The following is a 12324-nucleotide window of genomic DNA, read 5'->3' on the forward strand; positions in this document are numbered from 1 at the left end:
TGTAAAGCTATAACAGGATGTTGGTGTGCATGTAAAGCTATAACAGGATGTCGGTGTGCATGTAAACCTATAACAGGATGTCGGTGTGCATGTAAACCTATAACAGGATGTCGGTGTGCATGTAAAGCTATAACAGGATGTCGGTGTGCATGTAAACCTATAACAGGATGTCGGTGTGCATGTAAACCTATAACAGGATGTCGGTGTGCATGTAAAGCTATAACAGGATGTTGGTGTGCATGTAAAGCTATAACAGGATGTTGGTGTGCATGTAAAGCTATAACAGGATGTCGGTGTGCATGTAAACCTATAACAGGATGTCGGTGTGCATGTAAAGCTATAACAGGATGTCGGTGTGCATGTAAAGCTATAACAGGATGTTGGTGTGCATGTAAAGCTATAACAGGATGTTGGTGTGCATGTAAAGCTATAACAGGATGCTGGTGTGCATGTAAATCTATAACAGGATGTTGGTGTGCATGTAAAGCTATAACAGGATGTTGGTGTGCATGTAAAGCTATAACAGGATGTTGGTGTGCATGTAAAGCTATAACAGGATGTTGGTGTGCATGTAAAGCTATAACAGGATGTTGGTGTGCATGTAAAGCTATAACAGGATGTTGGTGTGCATGTAAAGCTATAACAGGATGTTGGTGTGCATGTAAATGTGGTCAGTGTTGTGACAGCCCTCTAGAAATCCTCTTTCCTTTAAACGTGTCCTTGTCCTCCCAAGCTGGGAAAATAAATATTTAACCAGTCTCTCTATGTGCTGCCTCCAACATGATCTATTTAACCAGTCTCTCTATGCTCCAACATGATCTATTTAACCAGTCTCTCTATGTGCTGCCTCCAACATGATATATTTAACCAGTCTCTCTATGTGCTGCCTCCAACATGATCTATTTAACCAGTCTCTCTATGCTCCAACATGGTCTATTTAACCAGTCTCTCTATGTGCTGCCTCCAACATGATATATTTAACCAGTCTCTCTATGCTCCAACATGATCTATTTAACCAGTCTCTCTATGTGCTGCCTCCAACATGGTCTATTTAACCAGTCTCTCTATGTGCTGCCTCCAACATGGTCTATTTAACCAGTCTCTCTATGCTCCAACATGATCTATTTAACCAGTATCTCTATGTGCTGCCTCCAACATGGTCTATTTAACCAGTCTCTCTATGTGCTGCCTCCAACATGGTATATTTAACCAGTCTCTCTATGCTCCAACATGATCTATTTAACCAGTATCTCTATGTGCTGCCTCCAACATGGTCTATTTAACCAGTCTCTCTATGCTCCAACATGGTCTATTTAACCAGTCTCTCTATGTGCTGCCTCCAACATGGTCTATTTAACCAGTCTCTCTATGCTCCAACATGGTCTATTTAACCAGTCTCTCTATGTGCTGCCTCCAACATGGTCTATTTAACCAGTCTCTCTATGTGCTGCCTCCAACATGGTCTATTTAACCAGTCTCTCTATGTGCTGCCTCCAACATGGTCTATTTAACCAGTCTCTCTATGTGCTGCCTCCAACATGGTCTATTTAACCAGTCTCTCTATGTGCTGCCTCCAACATGGTCTATTTAACCAGTCTCTCTATGTGCTGCCTCCAACATGGTCTATTTAACCAGTCTCTATGTGCTGCCTCCAACATGGTCTATTTAACCAGTCTCTCTATGTGCTGCCTCCAACATGGTCTATTTAACCAGTCTCTCTATGTGCTGCCTCCAACATGGTCTATTTAACCAGTCTCTATGTGCTGCCTCCAACATGGTCTATTTAACCAGTCTCTCTATGTGCTGCCTCCAACATGGTCTATTTAACCAGTCTCTCTATGTGCTGCCTCCAACATGGTCTATTTAACCAGTCTCTCTATGTGCTGCCTCCAACATGGTCTATTTAACCAGTCTCTCTATGCTCCAACATGATCTATTTAACCAGTGTCTCTATGTGCTGCCTCCAACATGGTCTATTTAACCAGTCTCTCTATGCTCCAACATGGTCTATTTAACCAGTCTCTCTATGCTCCAACATGATCTATTTAACCAGTGTCTCTATGTGCTGCCTCCAACATGGTCTATTTAACCAGTCTCTCTATGCTCCAACATGGTCTATTCAACCAGTCTCTCTATGCTCCAACATGGTCTATTTAACCAGTCTCTCAATGCTCCAACATGGTCTATTTAACCAGTCTCTCTATGCTCCAACATGGTCTATTTAACCAGTCTCTCTATGCTCCAACATGGTCTATTTAACCAGTCTCTCTATGCTCCAACATGGTCTATTTAACCAGTCTCTCTATGCTCCAACATGGTCTATTTAACCAGTCTCTCCATGTGCTGCCTCCAACATGATCTATTTAACCAGTCTCTCAATGCTCCAACATGGTCTATTTAACCAGTCTCTCTATGGGCTGCCTCCAACATGGTCTATTTAACCAGTCTCTCTATGCTCCAACATGGTCTATTTAACCAGTCTCTCTATGTGCTGCCTCCAACATGGTCTATTTAACCAGTCTCTCAATGCTCCAACATGGTCTATTTAACCAGGCTCTCTATGCTCCAACATGGTCTATTTAACCAGTCTCTCTATGTGCTGCCTCCAACATGGTCTATTTAACCAGTCTCTCTATGCTCCAACATGGTCTATTTTACCAGTCTCTCTATGTGCTGCCTCCAACATGGTCTATTTAACCAGTCTCTCTATGTGCTGCCTCCAACATGGTCTATTTAACCAGTCTCTCTATGTGCTGCCTCCAACATGATCTATTTAACCAGTCTCTCTATGTGCTGCCTCCAACATGGTCTATTTAACCAGTCTCTCTATGTGCTGCCTCCAACATGGTCTATTTAACCAGTCTCTCTATGCTCCAACATGGTCTATTTAACCAGTCTCTCAATGCTCCAACATTATCTATTTAACCAGTCTCTCTATGTGCTGCCTCCAACATGGTCTATTTAACCAGTCTCTCTATGCTCCAACATGGTCTATTTAACCAGTCTCTCTATGTGCTGCCTCCAACATGGTCTATTTAACCAGTCTCTCTATGTGCTGCCTCCAACATGGTCTATTTAACCAGTCTCTCTATGCTCCAACATGGTCTATTTAACCAGTCTCTCTATGTGCTGCCTCCAACATGGTCTATTTAACCAGTCTCTCTATGTGCTGCCTCCAACATGGTCTATTTAACCAGTCTCTCTATGCTCCAACATGGTTTATTTAACCAGTCTCTCCGTGCTAGCCATCTCTCTCAGTGATCAGCTGCTGTGGTTGGCTGTTAGGACATTCTATGACACAGCCATCACCTCAACTGGCAGCACCTTGAGGTCGATCCGTCTCTCTCCTCTGGTCTCTCTCCTCTCGTCTCATCTCTCTCCTCTCGTCTCTCTCCTCTGGTCTATCTCCTCTCGCCGCTCTCCTCTCTTCTCTCTCCTCTGGTCTCATCTCTCTCCTCTCGTCTCTCTCCTCTCGTCTCGTCTCTCTCCTCTCGTCTCTCGTCTCTCTCCTCTGGTCTATCTCCTCTCGCCGCTCTCCTCTCTTCTCTCTCCTCTGGTCTCTCTCCTCTGGTCTCTCTCCTCTGGTCTCTCTCCTCTGGTCTCTCTCCTCTGGTCTCTCTCCTCGTGTCTCTCCTCTTGTGTCTCTCCTCTTGTCTCTCTCCTCTCGCCTCTCTCCTCTGGTCTCTCTCCTCTGGTCTCTCTCCTCTCGTCTCTCTCCTCTCGTGTCTCTCCTCTCGTCTCTCTCCTCTCCTCTCTCTCCTCTGTCTCTCTCTTGTGTCTCTCCTCTCGCCTCCCCCCTCTGGTCTCTCTCCTCTTGTCGTCTCTCTCCTCTTGTCTCTCTCCTCTGGTCTCTCTCCTCTGGTCTCTCTCCTCTGGTCTCTCTCTTCTAGTCTCTCTCCTCTCGTCTATCTCCCCTCCTCTCCCCTTTGCTCCCCTTCTCTCCCCTTCTCTCCTCTCCCCCCGTCTCTCTCCTCTGGTCTCTCTCCCCTCGTCTCTCTCCTCTGGTCTCTCTCCTCTTGTCTCTCTCCCCTCCTCTCCCCTCGTCTCTCTCCAATTGTCTCGTCTTTCGTTTCTCTGCCCTCGTCTCTCGTCTCTCTGCCCTGTGTGAGCCAGTAGAGGGATTGTTGATTGATCTCCCATGGAAAAAATCAGTGCTGATCACACACACACACACGCACACACACACACACACACACACACTTTCAAACAAACACACATTATCACACACACGCACACTATCACACAAACACACACAAGCACTCTTTCCACTGGGGAAAAAATTGTTCAATCAACATAGTTTCCACATAATTTGTGATTTCACATTGAACTGAAGGCTGTGCCCAGAAGGCTCCTCCTGTTTCAGAAGGAACCCACAGTACCTTATAGTCTGCATTACCTTATGGGCTACATTACCTTATAGTCTACATGACCTTATGGTATGCATGGCCTTATGGTCTACATTACCTTATGGGCTACATTACCTTATAGTCTAACATACCTTATGGTCTACATTACCCAATGATCTCCATTACCTTATATTCTGCATTACCTTATGGGATACATTACCTTATAGTCTACATGACCTTATGGTATGCATGACCTTATGGTCTGCATGACATTATGGGTCTGCATTACCTTATGGTCTGCATTACATTATGGTCTACATTACCTTATGGCTACATTGCCTTGTAGTCTACATGACCTTATGGTATGCATGGCCATATGGTCTGCATTACCTTGTGTTCTACATAACATTATAGTCTACATTACCTTATGGTCTACATTACCCAATGGGCTAAATTACCTTATAGTCTACATGACCTTATGGTCTACAGTACCTTATGGTCTTCAGTACCTTATGGTCTACAGTACCTTATGGTCTACAGTACATTTTAGTCTGCATTACCTTAGGCTACATGACCTTATGGTATGCATTACCTTATGGTATACATTACCGTGTGGTCTACATGGCCTTATAGGCTACATTACCTTATGGTCTACATTACCCAATGGTCTAAATTACCCTATAGTCTACATGACCTTATGGTCTACAGTACCTTATGGTCTACAGTACCTTATAGTCTGCATTACCTTATAGTCTGCATTACCTTATAGTCTGCATTGCCTTATAGTCTGCATTGCCTTATACACTGCATTACCTTATGGGCTACATGACCTTATAGTCTACATGACCTTATAGTCTACATGACCTTATTGGCTACATGACCTTATGGTCCTACAATATTTTGTATCAGTGGGTGAGTGAGTCAAACCCTCCCTCCTTATTCCTCCCTCCTCAATTCCTCACTCCCTTCCTAACTAAAGAAACACCTCCTCACTCCTCATGTAAAGAAACACCTCATCACTCCTCACGTAAAGAAACACATCATCACTCCACACGTAAAGAAACACCTCATCACTCCTCACGTAAAGAAACACCTCATCACTCCTCATGTAAAGAAACACCTCATCACTCCTCATGTAAAGAAACACCTCATCACTCCTCATGTAAAGAAACACCTCATCACTCCTCACGTAAAGAAACACCTCATCAATCCACACGTAAAGAAACACCTCATCACTCCTCACGTAAAGAAACACCTCATCACTCCTCATGTAAAGAAACACCTCATCACTCCACACGTAAAGAAACACCTCATCACTCCCCACGTAAAGAAACACCTCATCACTCCTCACGTAAAGAAACACCTCATCACTCCCCACGTAAAGAAACACCTCATCACTCCTCACGTAAAGAAACACCTCATCACTCCTCACGTAAAGAAACACCTCATCACTACACACGTAAAGAAACACCTCATCACTCCTCACGTAAAGAAACACCTCATCACTCCTCACGTAAAGAAACACCTCATCACTCCTCACGTAAAGAAACACCTCATCACTCCTCACGTAAAGAAACACCTCATCACTCCCCGTGTAAAGAAACACCTCATCACTCCTCACGTAAAGAAACACCTCATCACTCCTCACGTAAAGAAAAACCTCATCACTCCTCACGTAAAGAAACACCTCTACACTCCTCACGTAAAGAAACACCTCATCACTCCTCACATAAAGAAACACCTCATCACTCCTTACATAAACCCCTCATCACTCCTCACGTAAAGAAACACCTCATCACTCCTTACATAAACCCCTCATCACTCCTCACGTAAAGAAACACCTCATCACTCCTCATGTAAAGAAACACATCATCACTCCTTACATAAACCCCTCATCACTCCTCACATAAAGAAACACCTCATCACTCCTTACATAAACCCCTCATCACTCCTCACGTAAAGAAACACCTCATCACTCCTCATGTAAAGAAACCCCTCATCACTCCTCACGTAAAGAAACACCTCATCACTCCACACGTAAAGAAACACCTCATCACTCCTCACGTAAAGAAACACCTCATCACTCCCCACGTAAAGAAACACCTCATCACTCCTCACGTAAAGAAACACCTCATCACTCCTCACGTAAAGAAACACCTCATCACTACACACGTAAAGAAACACCTCATCACTCCTCACGTAAAGAAACACCTCATCACTCCTCACGTAAAGAAACACCTCATCACTCCTCACGTAAAGAAACACCTCATCACTCCTCACGTAAAGAAACACCTCATCACTCCTCGTGTAAAGAAACACCTCATCACTCCTCACGTAAAGAAACACCTCATCACTCCTCACGTAAAGAAACACCTCATCACTCCTCACGTAAAGAAACACCTCTACACTCCTCACGTAAAGAAACACCTCATCACTCCTCACATAAAGAAACACCTCATCACTCCTTACATAAACCCCTCATCACTCCTCACGTAAAGAAACACCTCATCACTCCTTACATAAACCCCTCATCACTCCTCACGTAAAGAAACACCTCATCACTCCTCATGTAAAGAAACCCCTCATCACTCCTCACGTAAAGAAACACCTCATCACTCCTCACGTAAAGAAACACCTCATCACTCCTCATGTAAAGAAACACCTCATCACTCCTTACATAAACCCCTCATCACTCCTCACATAAAGAAACACCTCATCACTCCTTACATAAACCCCTCATCACTCCTCACGTAAAGAAACACCTCATCACTCCTCATGTAAAGAAACCCCTCATCACTCCTCACGTAAAGAAACACCTCATCACTCCTCACGTAAAGAAACACCTCATCACTCCACACGTAAAGAAACACCTCATCACTCCTCACGTAAAGAAACACCTCATCACTCCTCACGTAAAGAAACACCTCATCACTCCTTACACCCCGTCACCAAAGGCAAAAGTACTATAAACAAACACACTTTATGTCTCAAATCTGGCTGTTCTGGGTCAACTCTACAATGTTCCTCTGAACTTGTATTATATCAAATCAAAGTTGATTTGTCAAGTGCACGGGATGCCGTAAGGTGTAAACAGTACAGTGAAAGAAATACTTACTATCTCTTCCTCAACAGAGTTTGTCAAATCCAGAATAGGATCTTAAATCAACACTAAGATCAAATAAAATACACAGTATCATACAGTGCCGTCCGCAAGTATTCAGACCCCTTGACTTTTTCCACATTTTGTTAAGTTACAGCCTTATTCTAAAATTATTTTTTTGTTATTCAATGTACACACAATACCCCATAATGACAAAGTCCCAGTCCCAGTCCTAGTCCTAGTCCCATTCCCAGTCCTAGTCCCAGTCCTAGTCCCAGTCCTACTCCCAGTCCCAGTCCTAGTCCCAGTCCTAGTCCTAGTCCCAGTCCTAGTCCCAGTCCCAGTCCTAGCTCTAGAAAATCACCCCTTAATAGAGGAAGGGGCTGATAGTGAAGGACCTAAGGCACATCCTTACTGTCCTGAAGTATCGGCTAGACCGATACAGAAGACCCCCTGTGGTCGCCACATGCCTCACCTAGGAGGAACACAACACAGAGGGCAGAGGAGAGGACTGAGAAGGATGGATGAAACCATCGACGCCATCGCCTCTGCTGGACCCCTGAAACATGCTCTGTCTGAAACGACTTTGTCTCTCAACTGCAGCACAGAAAAGGAAGGGAAAAGCTCCACTGGCCACCTCTGTCACTCCGCCCGTGGTACCGCCCGTGGTTCCGCCCGTGGCACCGCCCGTGGCACCGCCCGTGGTACCGCCCGTGGTACCGCCCGTGGCACCGCCCGCGGTACCGCCCTCAGTTTCTTCAGAATCTGTTGGTTTTTCTCTCTCTCGGTTGTATCAGTTACTTTTGTTGCTGTAGTAGCTCTAGATTTACAAACCATGTTCATTCATTTGAAGACACCACCTGCTGTGGGCAGCGTGATCCGCCTGCTAGCTCCCAGAGGAAGTGTGAGTCTGAGGTGTCAGGAGTCTGCAGTGATTTCTGTCAGCACTGGTTCCACTACAGGGGTGTGCAGTGATTTCTGTCAGCACTGGTTCCACTGCAGGGGTGTGCAGTGATTTCTGTCAGCACTGGTTCCACTGCAGGGGTGTGCAGTGATTTCTGTCAGCACTGGTTCCACTGCAGTGACTTCTGTCAGCACTGGTTCCACTGCAGTGATTTCTGTCAGCACTGGTTCCACTGCAGTGACTTCTGTCAGCACTGGTTCCACTGCAGTGACTTCTGTCAGCACTGGTTCCACTGCAGTGATTTCTGTCAGCACTGGTTCCACTGCAGGGGTGTGCAGTGATTTCTGTCAGCACTGGTTCCACTGCAGGGGTGTGCAGTGATTTCTGTCAGCACTGGTTCCACTGCAGTGACTTCTGTCAGCACTGGTTCCACTGCAGTGACTTCTGTCAGCAATGGTTCCACTGCAGTGATTTCTGTCAGCACTGGCTCCACTGCAGTGATTTCTGTCAGCACTGGTTCCACTGCAGTGACTTCTGTCAGCACTGGTTCCACTGCAGGGGGATCCAGAGGTGACGGGGTGCTGTATTTTATTGTGATGGAAGTCGAGATGTAATTGTTTGTTTTCATATGCAATTATTTATGTCTAAAATATGATCTATTTATTTATTCACCCCATCTGTGTATTACTTCCTTTACTTTTCTCTGCCACACAAACTCCAAACAGTGTTTTCATTTTTTATGTCAATACACGTCACTGGAATTAAAGTTTTATTTGACGTAAATTATTCAAATTCATTTATATTTTATTATCAAACTGTTATCTACTTTCTCAAAACATAAGATTCATCTATAAAACAAATTATGAGACCTTATTTAGCTGCAACACTGAAGAAAATGTGGCTGAAGAACCATTCTTAAGAGTTCACAGGTGGGAGCACCGGGCTACGCAATGAAGAGTTGACGGGCAAGATTCATTTATTTTAACCGGAAGGCAACTAGTCAACTATCTAGTAAATATTCCAGACACGAGTGCCTCTTTTTTTTTTTTAATTGTATTTTTTAATGTTTACCTTTATTTTAACTAGGCAAGTTAATTAAGAACAAATTCTTATTTATTTTCTTATTCTTATTTACGACAGCCTAGGAACAGTGTGTTAACTGGTCTAGGAACAGTGGGTTAACTTCTTCGAGATAGGGGGCGCTCTTTTAATTTTTGGATAAAAAACGTTCCCTGTTTTAAACAAGATATTTTGTCTTTGGAAAGAAAAAACTCTGACGTTTCCAAAACTGCAAAGATATTATCTGTGAGTGCCCCAGAACTAATGCTACAGGCGAAACCAAGATGAAGTTTCATACTGGAAATGCCCCAGTTTCTAAAGGCGCTGTGTTCCAATGTCTCCTTATATGGCTGTCAATGCGCCAGGAATGAGCCTGCCCTTTGTGTCGTTTCTCCAAGGTGTCTGCAGCATTATGACGTATTTGTAGGCATATCATTGGAAGATTGACCATAAGAGACTACATTTACCTGGTGTCCCGCCCGGTGTCCTGTGTCGAAATTATTGCGTAATCTGTAGGGCCATGCGCGTTCCATTTCTTCAGAATAGAAAGTCAACTGCCACGAAGGATTTATCGTCGATAGATATGTGAAAAACACCTTGAGGATTGATTCTAAACATCGGTTGCCATGTTTCTGTCGATATTATGGAGTTAATTTGGAAAAAAGTTCGCGTTTTAATGACTTAATTTTCGTTTTTTTTCTTACCCAAACGTGATGAAGAAAACGGAGCGATTTGTCAACACAAATAATATTTTTGGTAAAAACGGAACATTTGCTATCTAACTGAGAGTCTCCTCATTGAAAACATCTGAAGTTCTTCAAAGGTAAATGATTTTACTTGAATCCTTTCCTGGTTTTTGTGAAAATGTTGCATGCTGAAAGCCAGGCATAATCCTATGCTAGGCTATCAATATTGTTACACAAATGCTTGTTTAGCTATGGTTCAAAAGCATATTTTGAAAATCTGAGATGACAGTGTTGTTAACAAAAGGCTAAGCTTGAGAGCAAATAGATTAATTTCATTTCATTTGCGATTTTCATGAATAGTTATTGTTGCGTTATGGTAATGAGCTTGAGGCTGTAGTCACGATCCCGGATCCGGGATGGCTAGACGCAAGAAGTTAACTGGTCTACGAACAGTGGGTTAACTGGTCTAGGAACAGTGGGTTAACTGGTCTAGGGACAGTGGGTTAACTGGTCTAGGGACAGTGGGTTAAATGGTCTAGGAACAGTGGGTTAAATGGTCTAGGAACAGTGGGTTAAATGGTCTAGGAACAGTGGGTTAACTGGTCTAGGAACAGTGGGTTAACTGGTCTAGGAACAGTGGGTTAACTGGCCTAGGAACAGTGGGTTAACTGGTCTAGGAACAGTGGGTTAACTGGTCTAGGAACAGTGGGTTAACTGGTCTAGGAACAGTGGGTTAACTGGTCTAGGAACAGTGGGTTAACTGGTCTAGGAACAGTGGGTTAACTGGCCTAGGAACAGTGGGTTAACTGGTCTAGGAACAGTGGGTTAACTGGTCTAGGAACAGTGGGTTAACTGGCCTAGGAACAGTGGGTTAACTGGTCTAGGGACAGTGGGTTAAATGGTCTAGGAACAGTGGGTTAAATGGTCTAGGAACAGTGGGTTAACTGGTCTAGGGACAGTGGGTTAACTGGTCTAGGAACAGTGGGTTAACTGGTCTAGGAACAGTGGGTTAACTGGTCTAGCAACAGTGGGTTAACTGGTCTAGGGACAGTGGGTTAAATGGTCTAGGAACAGTGGGTTAAATGGTCTAGGAACAGTGGGTTAACTGGTCTAGGAACAGTGGGTTAACTGGTCTAGGAACAGTGGGTTAACTGGTCTAGGAACAGTGGGTTAACTGGTCTAGGAACAGTGGGTTAACTGGCCTAGGAACAGTGGGGTTAACTGGCCTAGGAACAGTGGGTTAACTGGTCTAGGAACAGTGGGTTAACTGGTCTAGGAACAGTGGGGTTAACTGGTCTAGGAACAGTGGGTTAACTGGTCTAGGAACAGTGGGTTAACTGGTCTAGGAACAGTGGGTTAACTGGTCTAGGAACAGTGGGGTTAACTGGTCTAGGAACAGTGGGTTAACTGGCCTAGGAACAGTGGGTTAACTGGTCTAGGAACAGTGGGGTTAACTGGTCTAGGAACAGTGGGTTAACTGGTCTAGGAACAGTGGGGTTAACTGGTCTAGGAACAGTGGGTTAACTGGTCTAGGAACAGTGGGGTTAACTGGCCTAGGAACAGTGGGTTAACTGGCCTAGGAACAGTGGGTTAACTGGCCTAGGAACAGTGGGTTAACTGGCCTAGGAACAGTGGGTTAACTGGTCTAGGAACAGTGGGTTAACTTGCCTAGGAACAGTGGGTTAACTGGTCTAGGAACAGTGGGTTAACTGGTCTAGGAACAGTGGGTTAACTGGTCTAGGAACAGTGGGTTAACTGGTCTAGGAACAGTGGGGTTAACTGGTCTAGGAACAGTGGGGTTAACTGGTCTAGGAACAGTGGGGTTAACTGGTCTAGGAACAGTGGGGTTAACTGGCCTAGGAACAGTGGGTTAACTGCCTTGTTCAGCGGCAAAACGACAGATTTTTACCTTGTCAGCTCAGGGATTCAATCTAGAAACCTTTTAACAAAATTAAAATACAAAATTAAAATATTCCAATAAAATAGTAATGTGGCCGATAATACGGGATGTATTGTTTTAGCTAATCCGCTCATCAAAAAAGAAGAAAGTAGTATTTCCACTGAAATGTCAAACATGCTAATTGCTAACCTGTTAGCTAACATTTTTACAGAGCCGATAACCACAAAACATTGATGGCTTGATCACAGGATAACACTGTTGAAGGTAAGAATACGTGTAACAGGTATATTTCTGTAGAATATGCTGATAATGCAGGGTTTCAGTTCAAC

General features: G+C 44.2%; 1 protein-coding gene across 1 annotated transcript in view; it reads right to left on the reverse strand.

Moving 5' to 3' along the window:
• LOC135562556 (protocadherin Fat 3) overlaps positions 1-12324 on the reverse strand; it is a gene marked incomplete at its 5' end in the record, with an annotated part of 349011 nt that overhangs the window by 270284 nt on the left and 66403 nt on the right.

This window comes from Oncorhynchus nerka, linkage group LG19 (assembly GCF_034236695.1).
Source record: "Oncorhynchus nerka isolate Pitt River linkage group LG19, Oner_Uvic_2.0, whole genome shotgun sequence".
In the NCBI taxonomy this organism is placed as follows: Eukaryota; Metazoa; Chordata; class Actinopteri; order Salmoniformes; family Salmonidae; genus Oncorhynchus; species Oncorhynchus nerka.